The sequence below is a fragment of the Homarus americanus genome, unplaced genomic scaffold, assembly GCF_018991925.1.
Source record: "Homarus americanus isolate GMGI-L3 unplaced genomic scaffold, GMGI_Hamer_2.0 scaffold1024, whole genome shotgun sequence".
Lineage (NCBI taxonomy): Eukaryota > Metazoa > Arthropoda > Malacostraca > Decapoda > Nephropidae > Homarus > Homarus americanus.
The window spans coordinates 9,849,078-9,869,430 of record NW_024715228.1 but is presented as its reverse complement, the minus strand read 5'-3'; the positions used below and the strand labels follow the sequence as shown (position 1 = coordinate 9,869,430).

Sequence of the window (20,353 nt, the reverse complement as noted above, 5' to 3'; positions counted from 1 at the left end):
AAAATTTTGAGTCATTTTAACACATATTTAACATAATTGCAGTACAGGGAACTAGTATTTGGTGCACCCATCAGCCACTACACTCACCAACCAAGGCCTCAGTTTGTATCTCTGTTCAGTGAAGGAAACATCTTGCTTGTGGGTCTCTTGAACACGGAATATTTTAACGTTTTTCAGTACAGTTATTGGTCATTCTGAAATTTATTTAACCTAACCTAAACTTAAAATTTTATGGGTGAAATGACAGCATCAAAGCATGGGGTGATTTCTCTTCCATCCCCACTTCGTTAACCGAGGGACCACTGTACGTGTACAGTAGTATTCGCATAAATAAATCCCGCTCTGTGTCTGTCTGACTGCAATTAAGACTAAGTAGCAAGGGTGCTTGATGTCAGATGCATAGTTTAAATATGGAAACATTCACCAAGACCTGGAAAAAATCCATAGGTGTGCAATTTTCTCCAGGGATAAAAGAATTTGTCTCAATATCCAGAAATCTCTAACACCCAGAAATGCTATGCATCAAATGTTCCAGCTAATGGTGATACAGGGTCTTGCTGTATGTTCCAAGCCAGATAAGGCAAGACCTACATTAATGATTCAACTGACAATCAAAAAGCTTCAACCTATGCTGTTCTCAAGTCAAATAAAAATCTTAATTATTTTGATGTAGGTTCATTGCTGCCAAGTCATCCCCTTGCTCCCCATTAATACAGTATACAGTACAGCATTCAAACTAAAAATACTATACTATACAAAATTTATGATAAGATACACAGCATTTTAGAATACTGTTACAAAGATTTATTTAAAGTCTCCTTTCAATTTGCTGTCTACTTCAGAACATTCAATTAACGATATAAATTAAGATTGACAAAAATAAGGTCCAACTTGTACTCCAGAGTAATGACACTTACCTCCCCTGGGTCGTTGAACCATAACTCTGGATGTAAACGATCTGGATGACTACGTTTCTTCTCAAGTTCTTTGGATATTCTGTCCATCTCACTCTCATCATCTTCATCACTGCTTGAGCCGCTATCACTGTCACTGTCATTGCTGCTGCTACTACTATCGCAGTTTTCTGAGGTACTACAACCACCATCCAACTTGTTGTGCTTCTTTTTATGTGTATGAGTGCACTTCCTTACTGTTTCTGAGAGTGCTATGTCACACTGGCTCTCATCCTGCTGTTGTTCAATTTTATGGCTGGTGAATTGTTCATCATTTTCACCATCTCTAGCTAAACTTATTTCTGTATCACCATCACAATTCACAATAGCTTCAATATCCTGACCACAATTATCTCTACACACTTCATTCTCTTCCTTACTGTTATTAACTTTTTGGTTCTGTGCAATATTTTCTTTTTCGGTTTCAACTAGTACTTTTTTTTCATTTCTATTATTATCACTTTGGATGTTGCTGCAAGCTACACAATTAAATTATTATTTTTTTTATTACATGAAATGGAAACATAAATTATTGTACAATATTATTAAGTAAAGACGGACCATTGACAGCAATGATGAGGGGGGAGAGATAAGATTGTTACAAATGTAAAAAATCCTCATGGCCTTCTAAAAGTAGTACAGGAGGCCCCCCCAAATTCGCGGAGGTTAGGTTCTCAAAATGGCCGCGAATCGCTAAATCCGTGAATAGCATTTGCGGACTGGAGGGGGGGGGGGTTGTTACATTTGTTTACCTGCATTGTACATAGGTATATATGTATGTGTGCGTAGAGACACACACACACACACAAAACACATACAAATAAATAATAATGGGAAAATACTCTCACAAATAATCAGAAACAAATTTCTTAAAACTGTGAGTCTACCCTCAAGTCCGTGCTCTATTAATAAAGTAATAAACCACGGACCTGAGGGTAGACTGTCTTATTTTTAATGAATTTGTTTCTGATTATTTGTGAGAGTATTTTCCCATTATTATTTATTTGCACACACACATATTTACAATACAGGTAAAGGAAATTAATGTCTCTGGAACGAATGGCTCCCTATCCCAGCTGCAAAAATGCCGGCAACTTTAAAACTACCCACAGACATTCTTGGGTACATCCAGGGTATCATCCACGACTAATAGAGGATCGCGAAATAAAAATCCGCGAACTTGGGGACCCTTGTACAGGTATTTCATTTTCCTTATCTATGTTTATGAAGCACTTCTACTTGGCCATTTGTTGTATCTATCAAATGAAAAATATCCAAAGAGGCATTGAAACATTTACTACAGTAATCTTACCAGGAGCACAAGTCTTAAAAATTAAGTCTAACATGTCTGATAATTTTCTTCAAATTTGGTGAAACATACTGTACTGCATCCCTTCACTTGTCAAATTCAAATCTACATTATAAATAAATTCTCAACAAGCAACTGAAATACTATCCAAAAAGTTTTCAATATCTTAATTAAATCATTAACTAAACATCAACTGCAATTTCTAATGGGGCATGCAGTATATAATAGGTGAGTGAATGTTACTAAGGCTCCTATAACAACAGCAACCACTTCAATGTACTCATAATTTACACACCTCAAAATCCTACATCTACAGGTGGCAATTTTTTTCCTTTTAAGTTTAATGAATGAATCTATGGTATTTTTGGAACTACAGCTACCACAAGACATAATAGGTAATACATGGGTACAAAATGGGCAAGTCAAGAGGAAAATGAAGTTTTGGGTTAAATTATATTTTCAAATTTTCATGCATAAACAAGAAAGATTTTAAATATTATTTCCATAAATCATATCTGCAAAAGTGGTTGTCATTTGCTGTGAACATAACTTAGACCCAATTCACATAACATGAAGAAGATGAACATTAAAAACTTTTAAACTTACCAAGTGACTGTTGCTCTTTTTGTGCCTTTTCTTCTCTTTGTTTTTTCTTTTCTTCTCGAAGTCGAACTCCTCTTCTTATCAATTTATCCTCAACAGAGTCACACAGTTGTATTAATTTTTTTGTTGCTCGCATCACTAGTGGGTTTCTGTAGTGAAATTTGAAGACCTCAATCATTTCAAATTTAAAAAAATCATATACTCTGTATAAGGATTTAAAACAAAGACTTACTCATTACTGCTACTGTACCATGAAATTTTTAACTATAGCAATACCTTGCTAACTATGGATTTACCAACTATGATTTTGAGTCTCCACATTTTGTATTTTGTACACAGTTTTCCCAATCACAGTATTATATCCAGCTAAGAACCAGTGGGTTTCCATGGCCACCAGAAGAGATTTCAAGCCCAGCACAATGGAATGTTCACTGGATCAGGTCTATCAAATGGGTTTTATTGCTTGTTTCATCATATATGCTGACAATTGATAGTCACAAAACCCAGGTCTTGTTCCTTCTCTACCCTTATTAAATCAATCTGCTAATACTGTACAGGTACAGTATAGGTAAACCCCAAGTTATGATATACCAAGATGCGATATTTCACTTTAACGATGGTTATAATTTAACATTATCTCCATATATGTGATGAAAACAACTTGCTTTAAAGATAGCCATCGTATAGCCATCGATAGCCATTGGTGTAAAAAAAAAAAAAAAAAAATCTAGTGCAAACTATGGATTGTTTATACAGTGGTCCCTCGGTTAACAAGCGCCTCGGTTAACGAGATTTCGGTTAACGAGTTACCTTCCATAAGATTCTTAACTTCGGTTAACGAGCAATCCCTCGATTAACGAGTTTCTTACGAGCCGACCTGAACATGTTTTCGCTTGCATTTGGCGGTCCACCAGCTGTAGTATTAGTCCACCAGTACAGTAATCGGTTCAAGGGCTGAAATTCCTTACCATTTTAGTAAATATCAAGAAGTTTATACAATTCAATAATTTTAAAAGTTTAATATTAAATTTTTTTTGTAATTTTAACAATTATTGAACATGCCATCCAGCCTCTCAACACACCATACAGGCGTCAGTCTTTGTGTCTTTTCAGTGGAGGTAACATCTTGCTTAAGACTCTCTTCAACTAAATACCTTTTTTCTGTGTTTGCAAGCAAATTATTGGTCATTTTGAAATATATTTTACATATTGACAATATACAATGCAGCGCAGTGTTGATTTAAAGAACATAATCTTGAATTACACCAAGAGAACTAAAATTTTATGGGTGAAATGGCGCCATGGGGTGACTTCTCTTCCTCCCCAATGCCTTCTCTTCTCCTCCAACCCCATTCTAATTCCCATCATCATCACCATCATCATCATCCAGGAGCCTTCTACATACACACCTCAAAGTAAGTGTACTTTCTACCTTTTTTGTTGTATTTAGGCAACTTTCGGTGAGCTGGAACCAATTACCCTAAAACCCATTGAAACAATGGTTTCGGTTAACGAGCAACCTTCTAGAACGGATTGTGCTCGTTAACGAGGGACCACTGTACAGTGATCCCTCAGTTAACGAGCGCCTCGGTTAACAAAATTTCGGTTCACGAATTACCTTCCACAAGATTCTTCACTTTGGTTAATGAGCAAACCCTCGGTTAACGAATTCCTTACAAATTTTTCCCAACATGTTTTCGCCTGCATTTGGCGGTCCACCAGCTGTAGTATTAGTCCGCCAATACAGTAATCGGTTTTAGGGCTTAAATTCCTTCCCATTTTTGTAAATATCAAGAAGGTTGTACTATTCAATAATTTTAAAAGTTTTATATTAAATTGTTTAGTTATTTTAACAATTATTGAACATAATTGAAGTACAAGAAGCTAGTTTTTTGCGTGCCAAACAGCCTGTCAACACACCAAGCTTGGCGTCAGTTTGTTTACCAGGTCAGAGGAAGGAACATCTTGTTTGAGACCCTCTTCAACTAAACGCTCTTTTTCTGTGTTTCCAGTCAAATTATTGGTCATTTTGAAATATATTTTACATATTGACAATATATAATGCAGTGCAGTTATGATTTAAAGAAAATAATCTTGAATTACACCAAGTGAACTAAAATTTTATGGGTGAAATGGCAGCATGGGGTGACTTCTCTTCAACCCCAATGCCTTCTCTTCTCCCTTCTCCTCCACCCCCATTCTAATTCCAATCATCATCATCATCATCAACGAGGAGCCTTCTACATGCACACCTCAAAGTAAGTGTACTTCACTGCATTTATTTTTTGTTTGTATGTAATTTTCAGTGAGCTGGAAACAATTACCCGAAAACCCATTGAAACAATGGTTTCGGTTAACGAATTTTTCGGTTAACGAGCAACCTTCTGGAACGAATTGTGCTCGTTAACAGCGGGACCACTGTATTCAAATTAACTGCCGTCTTACAATGATTCCAGCAATGCAAATTCTATTTTCTACGTAAGGTCAGTGAAATTTGATAAGAAAATGATATTTAACCCTATGCACCATGCATCTCTACCTTCACTTTTCAGCCTGCCCATGCGCTGCCACACAGCCAACTCGAGCACTACAGCTGTGTCTGGTTCTTTGTCAATCATAAAACCTGCCATCACATGGCTCCACAATTATCAGCCAGCATCGTACATTGTACTTATCATCGACGTGTTTTTTTTTACTTATATAGTTAGAGGACAGCACTAACATTTAGATTGAACTGTGTTATGGTGACTGTGATGTGATATTTTCTGTGTTTTTGTGATTAAGTACATCAACTCTGTGTTGGCTGATATGACTGTGCTTATGTTGTTATCCCCGGTTTTTTCTTACAGCTAACTAAACACTACAGGTTAATACAGTACATTACAGTAATATTTCAGCACAGTTAATAAAACTGTTAAGTGATACAGTGTAGTGCAGATACAGTGGAATATAGTACATTACAATAATATTTTGGTTTCATTGGTTCAAGAGGTGCACCAGTCTCCACAACCTTCATCTGACTGGTGAGGCAGCCAGTGCTGACATCGTGAGTGCTAACACCTTCCCGACACTCCTGAAGGCTAAGGTGGAGAAAGAAGGATACAACGCAAAGCAGGTCCTGGACTTCGACAAGACGGGCCAGTTTTGGAAGAAGATGGCATCAACGACTTTCCCGGCCAAGGAGGAGGAGACTGCACCAGGCTTCAAGGCCTTCAAGGCGGCCAAAAAAATAATGCTGAGTGGGACCTTAAGTTGACTCCTCTCATTCATCTGGCGCTCCAACAAAAAGGCCTGGGTAACGAAGGTGTTATACCAGAATTATTTGGCTGGCTCTCTTTCCAAGCACCTCAAGGAGTACACCGAGAAACAGATCACTAAAAAGTTTCTCCTGATCCTCGACAAGGAGCCATCGCACCCGCCTACGATAGGCGATTGAACTGAGAACACCAGTGATGTTTCTGTCCCCCCCCCCCACCCCCAACACCACCTCACTCAACCAGCCGATGGAACAGCGTGTCATCGCCACCTTCAAGACTTACTACGTCTCACCTCAACTTAAGACGGTCATTTTAGTTATATTAAAATATTTTACATTATTTTTGAGTCTAGACGCTTGGTCGTAATGTCTAACAACGCCTTACAACAACTTCGGTTGGCACGCTGCTGCGTGCGTACAGCATTCACATCGTATCCCGCTCAGTTTGTGTATTAAAAAGGTAAAAGTTTTACTGTACAATTAATACCTGCACTATGTATTATTTCCATAGGTTCGACTCACAGCTTGGTTGTCGGAACGGAACCCCGTCGTAAGTGGAAGAGAGACTGTACTTGAGGAGGGTGATGAAACAGCTGTTTGAGGCAACAGATGAAGACTTGGAGAGGGAAAGCCAGCCATCAAAGAATTCTGTCATAGCTACAACATCAAGCACGCCATACACAATATTGACAAGTCGTGGAAGGAGGTCACATAAAGCGGCATGAATGCAGCGTGGAGGAAAGTGTGGCCCGAGTGAGTGTACGAGTTCAGCGGCTTCAACGATGTTGTGGCTGTACACCGCGACATCGCCAACATCTCCCAGGAAGCCGACTTTCAAGAGGTGGATGAAGACCAATGTGGTTGAGGTCTTGGGCAGTCACTCTGAGGAGCTCAGCACAGAGGTCATGTTGCTCCTGGAACAGCAGCAGTGAATGGAAGAGTCAGTGGGTGAAGAGGAAAACTCTGCACCCATGACGCTGACTCTGAAGGTGCTAAACAATGCCATGGACCACGTGAACACTACCATGGAGCTCCTTACTGAGAATGACCCCAACATCAACAGGAGTTTGTCTGTGAGGGCAGTGGTGGAGAAGGGTATGCTCTGCTACAAGGAGCTGTATCTTTAGAAGGAGGCATGTCAGACAACAATCACCCCCTTTTTCAAACCTCTGCCACAGTCAGAGCCACACCCCTCAACTTCTGCCACCTCTCCAGTCCCACCCAGGAACTTCACTGTCTTTAAAGCCAAGCCAAAGCCTACACCTGTAGAAGCCCCTTCTAGGACTCAGACTCCCACTCAGCCTCCAGCCTCTCCATATTCCCCAGAGGTTGTGTGGGAGTGACGTCTCCACTCCACCTACAAGAGTCCCGTAGCCTCAAAGGGGACATGTGATGATGACCAGACATATCAAATACTATGTGGTGAGTGTTGTTTACTTATTTTGTACTAATAGCAGTAGCACAGGAAATTTTTTGTCAGTGTTACATGTGTGTTTGGGGACTGGCTGGGAACGTATTCCATTGAAACCAATGTTATAATGCTCCCTATTTACGATATTCACCTAGCGATGGGTTTTTCAGGAGCACAACCCCCAATAGTAGCCTTCAGTTATTTCATGATAAGAGACCATAAACAGTGACTAAATAAAAGAGTGCTATTGTATTTAAAAATACAGTACACATTATCCAATACAAAACAAGTGTTACCGCCACAGTAAGATAAGCTAGAAGAGAGAGAGAAAGAGAGGGATAACCATAAGATAAACTAGGCGAGAGAGAGAGAGAGAGAGAGAAGGGGTGAGATAAGAGATACAGTGTTGACAACGAATTTGCTGACCAATCTGCTGAGGTGTTTCAATACGAAAACATATGGCCCTCGCCTCCGGGCTGAGATTGCTCTCGAGGGTAGTCTACTGATTTCTACAGGACAGACAACACGTTGGTTCAGACCACTAGACCCTAAAACGTTTTGACCGAATTATATGGTACACATCAACGTTGAGGGTTTATTTCTCCAGCAACAAACCAATAACGCTCCTATGAGCGTTAACAGTCAATACGTATACGGGAGGACTGTCGAAGGACCAACGCCGGAATTCAGCGTGGGAGAGCATAGGCTCGTCGATCGCCCACCCACCCATAGTGGGTGGATCACCCACCCACCCACAGTGGGTGGATCACGTGCGTTGTCAGCAGCGAGACAGTGATAGCGAGTGTTCTGTGTTTGAGTGAAGTGTCTTAAATACATGGACAGTGTCGTAAAGCTTCGGTCTGCACGTACGGGGCTGTGAGCGTTCATTTCCAAACAGGGAGGCCGGCACCTTGTGAGCTAAGGTTTCAGAACACCCGGACAGTGTCGTAATGTTTGGTCTGGGCGGACTGGTAGTTAGCGTTCGCTCGGACACGCACGCAAGTGATTATAACTAACAGCTGATCTTCCTATACCAGTGACACCATAGTATATCAAACAATGATGATAAGGAACCATGAAGAAATACATAAATGAAAGGGATTTGTGGGTTATGTGTGAACAACATTCAGGTTATATGTATATGTATATATGTATATATAAGTATGTGTGTGTGTAATTTAAGAAATAACAACAAAGATTGTGACAAGCCGTAACGTTGTACAAGTAAGGGCGCCGCAGTAGTCTTTGTGACATCAGTTGTGTAACGAGTCCCTACATTGTGGATCTCTGTGGTTGTGTTAGTGTGACATCGTAGCTGGTGTGTAACATCACTGTAGTCGTGTTTGTGTGACATCACTCGTGCGTATTGCACGTCACGTGTTTGAGGGACATCGCTCGTGTGTGACATCACTGTGGCCATGTTAGTGTGACATCGTCGCTCGTGCGTGACATCACTGTGGTCGTGTTTGTGTGACATCGCTCGTGCGTATTGCACGTCACGTGTTTGAGGGACCGTGTGACATCACTGTGGTCATGTTTGTGTGACATCACTCGTGCGTATTGCACGTCACGTGCTTGAGGGACCATGTGACATCACTGTGGTTGTGTTTGTGTGACATCACTCGTGGGTATTGCTCGTCAAGTGTTTAGAGGGACTTCGCTCGTGTGTGACATCACTCGTGCACATGGCACGCGTCGGTGTGACATCAACTCCAATTGTGTGATATCTGCGATCGTGGGCACCTGATACTAAGCGTTACTGTATACACTTATCGAGCAAGACAGATTACGCTTGCTGTTCGGGCAGTCATGGACGGGAAAGAGAATAAGTCAGAAGTGGGGAGCGTGTCTGGCGTAGAACAAGGAGACACTGTGGACATAGAGACCGATGTCTCACCCACCTCGCCAAGGCAGCGTGAGATAAACCCGTCTACCGTAAACCTGTCTCCCGAGAAGAGAAAGGAACCACCTGTCAAAGGAATCGAAGGACAATTATGTGAGCAATACCAACAAATGCAGCAAATGTCCGCTCACATGACAGCGATGATGCAAAACGTCACTGAAGGTATGAATCAACTACAAGGCAAGGGCAGCACAGAAGATCGCGGAAAGGTGTTTATCACCACCAGAGACTAAACTTTCCTCTGTAATTGAAACTAACGAAGAAACGTTATATACTCCAAGAGGACTCCCGGCGCTCACCTTAACCGCAGAGCCGGGAACATCTCACCAGGGGGAGCGCGGAAGTACTTCCAAACATCAAGCTAGTTCGCCGAAACCACTACCTCTGATGAAAGACAAAAGGGACAACCCACCGAGGTCCGAGGTTTGGGTGAGCGAACTGCTAGAGAATATGAGGTTCTCCCAAAGTCCAACGCCGAAGTTCAGCGGAGGAACTTGTAGTGAATACTGGGAGTTCAAGCGAGTCTTTCAGCGACACGTTGGGATGGCGCAGATACCTGATACCTTGAAATTAGAGACACTTCTCGCTGCCTACGCTGGGCCCGCTAAGGACGCTTTGCGGGGATGTCTGCAAATTCAAGATCCAAAAGCCGAGTACAAGGAAGCTTTGGATATATTAGAGAAACGTCACAGCAGTAAGCACACTTACGTTTGCCAGCTAATAAAGAAGGCCCTGCGAGGTCCAACTGTGAGACTAAGTGACGCAAAGGGCCTCCAACAGTTCTCAGACGAACTGGGGAATTGCGTGAGGAATTTGAAGGTCTTGGGAGAACTACGTCAGATTGAAACGTATGAATCAATAAGCACGTTAGCTGAGAGGTTCAAGGGAAAGATGAGGGACGACTACGTGGATAAGGTGCATAAATACAAAAGGAAGTGGGGAAAGCTTCCTGGGATCGAGTGGATGTTGGAATTCACAATGGATATGGTCGACAAGGCGGAGGAGGTCACAAAGGGACGAGGACAGGAAGAACCAAGCAGAATTTATGCAGACTCACGTCAATCCTCGTCGAGGAAGAGACTTGTGGGTCTGGTGACATCAGGAATAAAGACAACCAGAGAAATGGACGATGAACGTTGCTCGCTATGCCGTGGAGATCACCTTCTTCACATGTGCCGGACATTCCTCAGCATGTCCACAGGAAAGCGAACTTCCCTTGTGAGGGAACGTCTCTGCTATGCCTGCCTGGGTCATAATCACTGGATAACAGAGTGCAGCCAGAAGATGGTATGTGGTATAGATGGCTGCTCTGGAGTACACTCGAGGCTCCTGCACTTCACGGGAGCTCTGACGAGCAATGACAAGGTGCAACGGGGCGAAGTTGAGAAGGGAGAACACCAGACTAGCCTCCAAAGGGTGAAGAGAGCTACCACAGGGGGCGCCTACCAAATAGACATAGCACCTGACCACAAGCGACCTAGAATGAGTCAACGTAAGGCTATTATGCCACCACCGGAATCGGCATTTAGTAGAGCTAAATCATGGAAGGTCGAAGCTGGTACAAGCACCATGGGGAAAAGAAATCCGCATAAATGGGTCAGGGAAAACCATAACCAACAACGGAATTGATGATCGGCGTGAAGAACCCAACGATTGCGAGTTGTAACTACAAAGTTCCAGCAGAGTCGCACTTCCAATAGTGAAAGTCAGGGTGGAAGAAAAGAACCTAGAGGCGAAAGAAGCAGTTGTCACCGGAGCTCTCTTGGATTCAGGCAGCAACCGATCATATTGCACGCGTAGTCTAGCTTACCGGCTGCAGGCAGAGGGAAGGCCAGTTTCCCTCTCCATTGGCACAATCATGAAAGAAAGTAATAGTGTAAACACCGAAGAAATCAGTGTGAGAGTGGCTAGTGTAGGAGTCAGAAAGAGCCGATCCATCATTATCCCCAAGGTCATCATTGTTGAGAATCTACCATCTTCCCTGAAATCGTCGGTCGCAGACACCCAAGATGTCACCATGTGGGAACACCTACGAGGTACTGCGCTACGCCAAGCACCGAAAAGAGTGGATCTCCTGATAGATCTAGACGTACCACAAGCACTAGCACCATTCGAAATAAGAACCGGGAAAGACGGAGCCGTTTGCAATATGCACCTTGCTAGGTTGGACTATAAATGGACCGCTTGGAGTGGCGAGCCGTGATTATGCCGTGATCAACCACTTTGTCAGAATGGCAACACTAAGAAACCGGAGACGAAAAGAGGCCTGAGTATGGTCAGCTCCATATATGACCCACTGGGACTCATCGCTCCGAGTGTCATAAGAGCCAAAATCATATTCCAAGATGAGTGTAGACGAGGTGTTGGATGGGATGAACAAATCACTGAACAAAACAGGGTCGCATGGCAAAGATGGCTGGATGAACTACCTCACCTATCACGAGTTCAAGTTCCACGGTGCTACCGACCAGAGGATATGAATCCAGTGACTACCATGCAACTACATCACTTCTGCGACGCCTCCCAACGAGCGTATGGAGCTGTATCGTATCTGAGAACCACGTGTGAAGATGGAACTCACCATATCTCCTTTCGTGTGTGGCAAAGCCAAGCTAGCCCCTCTGAAACAGCAGACCATACCTCGACTTGAGCTCTGCGCGGCAGTACTGGCTGCTAAGGCAGACAAACAACTACGGCAAGAGCTTGAATTACATATAGACAGATCAGTGTTCTGGACAGACAGTACGGCAGTCCTTCAATACATACGAAACACCGAAAGACGCTTCCAGTCCTTCGTGGCCAATCAAGTGGCAACGATACACGAGGACTCCAATGTCGAACAATGGTGCCACGTGACGTCGGCACTGAACCCGGCCGACGACGCTAGTTGTGGATTACATGGAGCAGAGCTCAACGAGGAGGGCAGGTGGATTCGGGGACCTGCTTTCCTCTTTTTGGAAGAAGACAGTTGGCCAAAGAGTCCAATGAGGATTCCAGACCTCACAGACAGAGACCCAGAGGTGAAGAAGGAAACCACGGTGCTGACGGCGAACGTTGACCAGGGGGAGGGTATCCTCGATAAGCTATGGGCCAGGTACTCATCGTGGCATCGACTTCTGAAGAGCGTAGCGTGGATTAGAAGGTTTATAGAATCGGCTCCAGGTCAGCGAATTGGAAGAGGCGAAATTAGCTGTCTTAAGATTTATGCAAAGGAAAGGATTCCCTCAAGAACTAGGAATGTTACTACAGGGACAACCCGTGAGAGGTAGCGACATAAGGCGGCTGGAACCTCATCTAGACACAGACGGTCTGATCAGAGTAGGTGGCCGACTGAAGCACGCCGCTCTCCACCCAGACCAGGAGAATCCCATACTATTACCAAGGGACAACAGGATCACGGGGCTCATCGTGAGAGAGGTACACTTAACTAGAGCTGGACACTCAGGACGAGAACACACTCTTGCCATAATACGTGAGACGTACTGGATACTTAAGTGCCTGAAATTACTCAACCGCACAATACGGACGTGTGTGACTTGTCGAAGAAGCAACTGGAGGCCTACCCATCAACGCCAAGCCGACCTGCCAGAAGATCGAGTGCGCCCAGGAGGCCGACCGTTCACCTACACTGGAATTGATTGCTTCGGCCCTTTTTTGGTTAAACAAGGACGAGCCCGGGCGAAGAGATGGGGATGCTTATTCACCTGCCTGACCACCAGAGCCATACACCTAGAAGTCCTCACCTCACTAGACACCGACTCGTTCCTCAATGCCCTAACAAGATTCACCTGCCGCAGGGGACCTCCCAAGCGTGTTCGGTCTGACAGGGGAACCAACATGATTGGAGCTAACCGAGAGTTACGAGAGGCGGTGAACGGCTGGAACAACAGTGACAAGGTCGGGAATGCCCTTCTACAAAAACAGATAGAATGGCAGTTCAACCCCCCGACAGCCACTCACATGGGAGGAGTGTGTGAGCGATAAATCTGCACTGTAAGGAAGGTCCTCCAGGGAGTGGTGGGCACCCAGACACTAGACGATGAACGCCTCAGCACTGTGTTCTGCGCCGTAGAAGAGATCATCAACGGAAGGCCCATCACCCCAGTGTCTGATGACCCAAAGGATCTAGAAGCACTAACGCCGCTCCACATACTACGTATGAACCCGGAGACACTGTCCACCGGAGGCGATCGGTCCATGACAGAAGGGTACCGACGAAGATGGAAGCATGCCCAATTCATTGCGGACCAATTTTGGAAAAGGTGGGTAGAAGAATATCTCCCAACATTACGTCAGCGACAAAGGTTCTTCAAAACTCGCCGTAATCTCCACGCTGGGGATATTGTGATCATCTCTGGACAACCCCTTCCCAGGAGTCAGTGGATGCTAGGGAGAGTACTGGAAGCTCTACCGAGCAAAGATGGCCTGGTGCGAAGTGTTAAAGTGAAGACAAAGGACTCAGTGTTAATACGCCCAGTGACGAAACTCTGCCTGTTGGAAGGGGTGGGAGAGTGAATCTAATATGCCGTGATTTCGTGCGAAGCCCAACAGGGGGAGTGTTACCGCCACAGTAAGATAAGCTAGAAGAGAGAGAGAAAGAGAGGGATAACCATAATAAGATAAACTAGGTGAGAGAGAGAGAGAGAGGGGGTGAGATAAGAGATATAGTGTTGACAACGAATTTGCTGACCAATCTGCTGAGGTGTTTCAATACGAAAACATATGGCCCTCGCCTCCGGGCTGAGATTGCCCTCGAGGGTAGTCTACTGATTTCTACAGGACAGACAACACGTTGGTTCAGACCACTAGACCCTAAAACGTTTTGACCGAATTATATGGTACACATCAACGTTGAGGGTTTATTTCTCCAGCAACAAACCAATAACGCTCCTATGAGCGTTAACAAAACAGTGACTAAATAAAAGAGTGCTATTGTATTTAAAAATACAGTACACATTATCCAATACAAAACAAGGCTGGGGTCAAATACATGTTTGCATTTAAATTTTAATGCAGTACAAATTGAGATGCAATACTGCTTATATTAAGCTCTAACCACATTTAACCACATTACAGCTATAACGGCCATATAGTATTAGTTAATGAAAAATACTGTATTCTAATTCTAGTAAACTTAATGCTTATACATTACAGTACAGCACTGTACAGTGTACAGGTATATAAAAAATCACTTATTACCAAACCTTAATCACATAAACTTACTAAAATACTTTTAAGTAAAAAGTGCACAACTTTCCACAACAGCCAAACTTACTACACTGTAATGACTGTCACATACAATGATTAGAAACTTCAGTAGACCTCAACTAAGGATATGTTTGTAAGTACACTACACAAAATGAAGTTAGCTTGGTACTTTTTTACTACAGTTATATAATATATTGAAGTATGCTTCACCATCCCATGCATGAAATAAACACAAAATTAACCCATCATATTCTTAGCACTCTGTACATGCCGTCAAATTGCACAATGAGCAAAAAATTAATAAATCTATAAGGTGCTCTATGCGATGCTACACCCCCACCAGATGCCAAGTTCTTGTTTCATCCACTGGGTGGAGCACAACTTTCCTGTTAATTAATAATTGATAAAAACATTAATTCCAACAAAACTAAGCTGAGCTGTGTTTAACCAACAAAATCAAACTTACTTATCATCTCGTTGGTAGTACAGGTCAGCTGGAGCTGAGCGTACCCAGGCTGATTTTACTTCTTCGTCCTCTACTTCATCTTCCCCAACCAGTTTCTGAGAATCTTCTTCCATTAAGACATCCAGGTGATCCGACTCGTTCTTCTCTTCTTTTGTGTCAGATACGCTCTTTTCTCGCTTTTTACTACTTTCTATGTGGACAGGACTCCTGGTACGATGATGATCAGGGCTTCTTGATACTCGCCATCTTTGCCATTGAAAAAATCAAATGCTAAGTAAAAACAGTACAGTTCCTTCGTTAGTTAAATCAAAGGACATAATAAAGTAATAACATGAAGTATTTTTTAAAATCATCAGTCCCTGGCACTCATACCTGTCTAAACTTCACACTGGTCCTGGTTAAAATATGAAATTTAAGTAAAACCTACCGGGTAACATTTGTAATCACTGCTATTAACACCAAACTCATTAAAGTTTTTCCCTGAAGCAAAATATTCACTACTTTACAGCCAATGAATTAAAAGTCTTCTGGAGACCTTGGATATCATCATACCCCAAACCATTCTAATAAAGTATCATTTAATTACAGTACTAACAGGAGCCTCCCAAAATTAAAGATCTTAAATGCCCGAGTTTTTACTATTCTTTACGGTGTCCATAAATGATTACCCTGATTAAAACATGAGAGCATACTGTTTCTAGGGTAATCATTTATGGACACCCTGTATATCCTCACATTTCAAAGTTTGCAAAGATGAGTCTGTACTTTCTATGATAGTGATCTATTACTGTACCTGAGAAAATCATCACCCCTTTTCCTCTAATGGGTGAAGTGAAAATCTGCATTAAAAATTTTGTAAAAATATACTCCAGAAATCACAAATGAAGAAATTATTCTGACTATGATGGGGCTTCCACTCCTGACAAAGGAGTATTAAAATAAAGTTATATGAAAAGCTGTCCGGTAACTACATAGATTGTAATCCTCCATCAGTTATGGCACACTGTACTGTATATAGTACACAGTTTCCTGACGTGCAGTCACATTTCATGGTGTTATCAACCATAGCTATGCAACTAGTACAGTAGTCTATTGAGCTTATGATCTTGGCATAAAATGTTTAAGTTTACTACACAACATCAAGTTATCCTCTATCTACTTTCTGTATATGTATATATGTATATGTATGTATATGTGTACGGTATGTGTGTGTGTACCTACAGTATATGTACTGTCAATGAATATGATGCATCTCTTTGTGTACGAACCTCTGTCCTGCATGGCAGTGAACAGTGACATTACCCATATGAATCTGACCTCTATACATTTATAGCTGTTAATGAATATGTATATGTATATATGTATATGTATGTATATGTGTATGTGTGTGTGTACATATAAGTATATGTAATGTCAATGAATATGATGCATGTCTTTGTGTATGAACCTCTGTCCTCCATGGCAGTGAACAGTGACATTACCCATATGAATCTGGCCTCTATACATTTACAGCTGTTAATGAATATGATATAAATTCTTTGTGTATGAACCTCTGTCCTGCGTGGCAGTGAGAAGTGATACCACCCTCAGTGTCAAGACCTGACTGAATTACTCAGAATAGGCAAACTGTACTACAAGCTTTGTCAATAAATTTGTTAAACTAAAATTTAAATTCAACAAATCAAGGTAATGACAATTCAAAACCTATTGTTAACTTAACAATTGACTATGGTGTTCCATGCATTTCAAACTAGCAATTTACCTTCTTCTCTCAGGAGATCTTGTCTTTGAAGAAGAATGTGAATGTCTTCCTGGACTCCTTGAATTTTTTTCACTTCGATCACGATTATATCTGGCACAAAAAAAAAATATATATTGTAAATCAATATCACTGGTAAAGGCAATTACTGTACTGTACAGTCTTCATATTACACACTTTATAGAACACCATCTTCAAATTCAAGATGGTTCCTACTCTCTGAAATCCCTGCTTCTTAAAAGTGGATGTAATGACAATATATATTACATAATATTGCAGATGACCTTCTATGATTGCAAGTTGAGGTACAGGTACACCACTGATTTTCCGGCACCCTTGGTTCCAAAGCTTTGCCAGATTGTCCATTTTGCCGAACCAACCAAGGTTAGTTAATAATAATAATTCAACAATACACCTCTGACCCACTAATTCTACACCTCCTGTGTCTCTAAAGCACCATGGACTGCTAGAAACTTAAATTAAACAAATATTATTATGCAGAAGACCCGACAGCAGCACCCTTATTCACTACCTCCTAAGATGTCCCCACACACAACGCTTCCGTGACGCCTGCTGGACCACCACTCCACGACCCCCTGACGGAGACACGATGATCCTCCCCATACTGGCCAGATATTTTATAAATAATATTGATTATGTGTTAAAGGAATATCCTTCCTTCCTTAGGCTTTAGTAAGCCCCTTTATAATATTTATACTGTATATACTTGTCACACTTGCCAGATGCTTCTGGTGTCATTGTACAGGGGTACCTAGTGACAGCACTAGGATCCCGCTTCCTCTATCAAGGAATAAACAATTGAAATTGAAAATTGAACAAATATTACATGTAAATTAAATGTGAAAAAGCCATAACTTTGAGCAACATATTGCTGTACACACTTTGTACTCAAATGTACTACGCCAAAGGACTAAAAGTTTTATCTCTTGTGCAAACTATGTGATGTTTATCCTAGAATTAATCACACTATCTTACAAGGAATCCAGCAATACAAGTTATATTCTGCTAAGTCTAGTTAGTGACATTTTATAAGATAAAAACTTTAATCCTAAAACTGCCTTCACCTGGGCTGGGAGGAAGGGGGAGGGGAAGGTGAGGTGTTGACAGCTGTCAGGGAGGGGAGATAACAAAGTGAGTACAGTACAGTAGTTGTCAAATAGAGGGGTTTAAGTTTTGTGCTTATAAAATGTCATTGAATTGACTTAGTAGAATATAACTTACATTGCTGGAATTCTTGTAAGATAGTGATTAATTTATGTACAAACATTCCATAGTTTGCACTAGACATAAAATATGGCAAGGAGGGAGGGAAGTTAAGAGCCCTCTCATAATTTTGTCCGGACTAAAAGAGGTGCCGGATCAATTCCCAGAAAATCAGTGGTGTACCTGTATTAAAATTACTGTTATACAGAATCAAATTCACTCAATGTTATTAGCTACACCATAGAACTTCATGGTCCATGGTGACCTCATGAGTAAGGGACACATCACACAAGCAATAAAACAAACACACAGCAGATGATCACCCCACCCATGTATTTCCAAACCGTGTTGTGCAAAAACATGCCGAGTGTTCTAGAATTTCTCATATGGCAATGCAGTACTTCAGACGAGCACATTTTCCCTCACATCAGTTGTGGTACATCTCTGGTATTGGCTGGAAGTGCTTATGATTATAATCATCAGGTAAGTATTCTTTAGTATTTGTGTATTATGAATCCAGTACTAAGCATTTTTTATATTTGGATATTTTATTGAATAGTCACGCGATAAATCACGTGATACCTGATAATTCTCTGGATCATATCCTGTCTTTCTGTAACATTAGGCTACATTTACACACAATATTAGGTTACTAACTGATATAAATTTTAGTGTATGGGAATTATTTTGAGTTCTTGAATAAAAAAAGTCATCCTGTAGTACAGTATACCTATACATTTAATACAGTACAATATATGGGAGAATATAATGTGTAAAATGCACCATGTAATAGTCTAGTGCTGTTTATTGCATGGTCCCACCATTTGTGTTGTCTTTCATTTTCATAAATAATTATCTTGTTTACAGTGAAACCTCGCTTTACGCGGTCAATTGAACCCACGGAGGCCCGCGTAAAGCGGGAAACGCATAAAGTGAACAGAACATATGGGATTAATTGAAATAGAGACCGGGCCGACCCCAAAACTCCACTTTTTCATACACAATACCTACGTTGTAGTAAAAATAACTTCTTAATTTTATGATGGTATGCTCACACAATTAATAATTAAGAGAAATATCAATAATATTAAGCTTTTTAACACGGGGCACACGGGGATGGGGGGTTGGTTCCGAGGCAGAGGGCAGATTATTGGCCCTCACCTGTATCACTTGTATCAATTGTATCACTATCCACCACAGAGGCTTGCAGGGCCTCTTTGTCAAACCCCTCAAAGTCCATATAAGTCCATATCCTCACTATCACTATCACTGACTTGGGCCAGCTGTGGTGGGTGGCCGGTGAAGAACTAGTTAATGTTTTGATGATTGGGCAATCTTGTGCGCACCCTGCCCGCGCCACTCTCCGCGTAAAAGAGTACATGCACCGCATTAAGTGAGCATTCCGGGTCTGGCAGGGTACCGCGTAAACGTGGAAACGCGTAAAAAAAAAAAAAAACGCATAAACGGGGTAATACTGTAGTCGTGTGTGCATACCATCATAAAATTAAGACGTTATTTTTACTACAACGTACGTATTGTGTCGGAAAAAGTGTAAAGTGTAGTTTGGGGGTCTGCCCAGTCTCTATTTCAATTAATCCCATATGTTCTGTTATTTCGTTGGCGCGTTTCTTGGTTTACGCGGACCTCCATGGGTTCAATTGACCACGTAATTCGAGACTACAGTCAACCCTCACTTTACGCAGTCCCACATTCCGCGTTTCCACGTTTACGCGGTACCCTGCCGGAACCCGGGATACTCACATTCTGCGGTGCGTGTACCCCTTTACGCGGGTGAATTATAATTTTTTTATTTAGCTCATAAAATTCATACAAATTATCCGGCCAGACTATAATTTACATTGCTGGAATTCTTACAATTTGATGATCATTTTGAATATAAGCATCATAGATTTTGCATTAGACATACAAATTTTAGATCTAATGCAAGTATGTTTTGCTCAGAGCAAATATGTTATCTTTTGTGCAAAATATATGAAGTGTATATTCAAAATATTCCTGGTCTTGCAAGGAATCCAGCAATGTCAATTATATTATCCTATCTTTAGTCTGAGGTATTATTTATTACTAAAAAGGTAAATATTCTGGTTTCCCCCAAACATTTATCTGGTAGGGAGGGAGGGAGGGAACGACCAACCATCTGGCGCGGCTGGAAGAGGGGGGGAGGCAAGGTGGGGTACTTTGATTGACAGATAGTGTTGTGAAGAATATTTTTTTTTTTATTAACTGAAGATATTTGTTTT

At 41.7% G+C, this 20,353-nt stretch overlaps 1 pseudogene; it reads right to left on the bottom strand.

Annotated features, from left to right (window-relative positions):
• LOC121857050 overlaps positions 1-20,353 on the bottom strand; it is an 88,956-nt pseudogene that overhangs the window by 51,059 nt on the left and 17,544 nt on the right.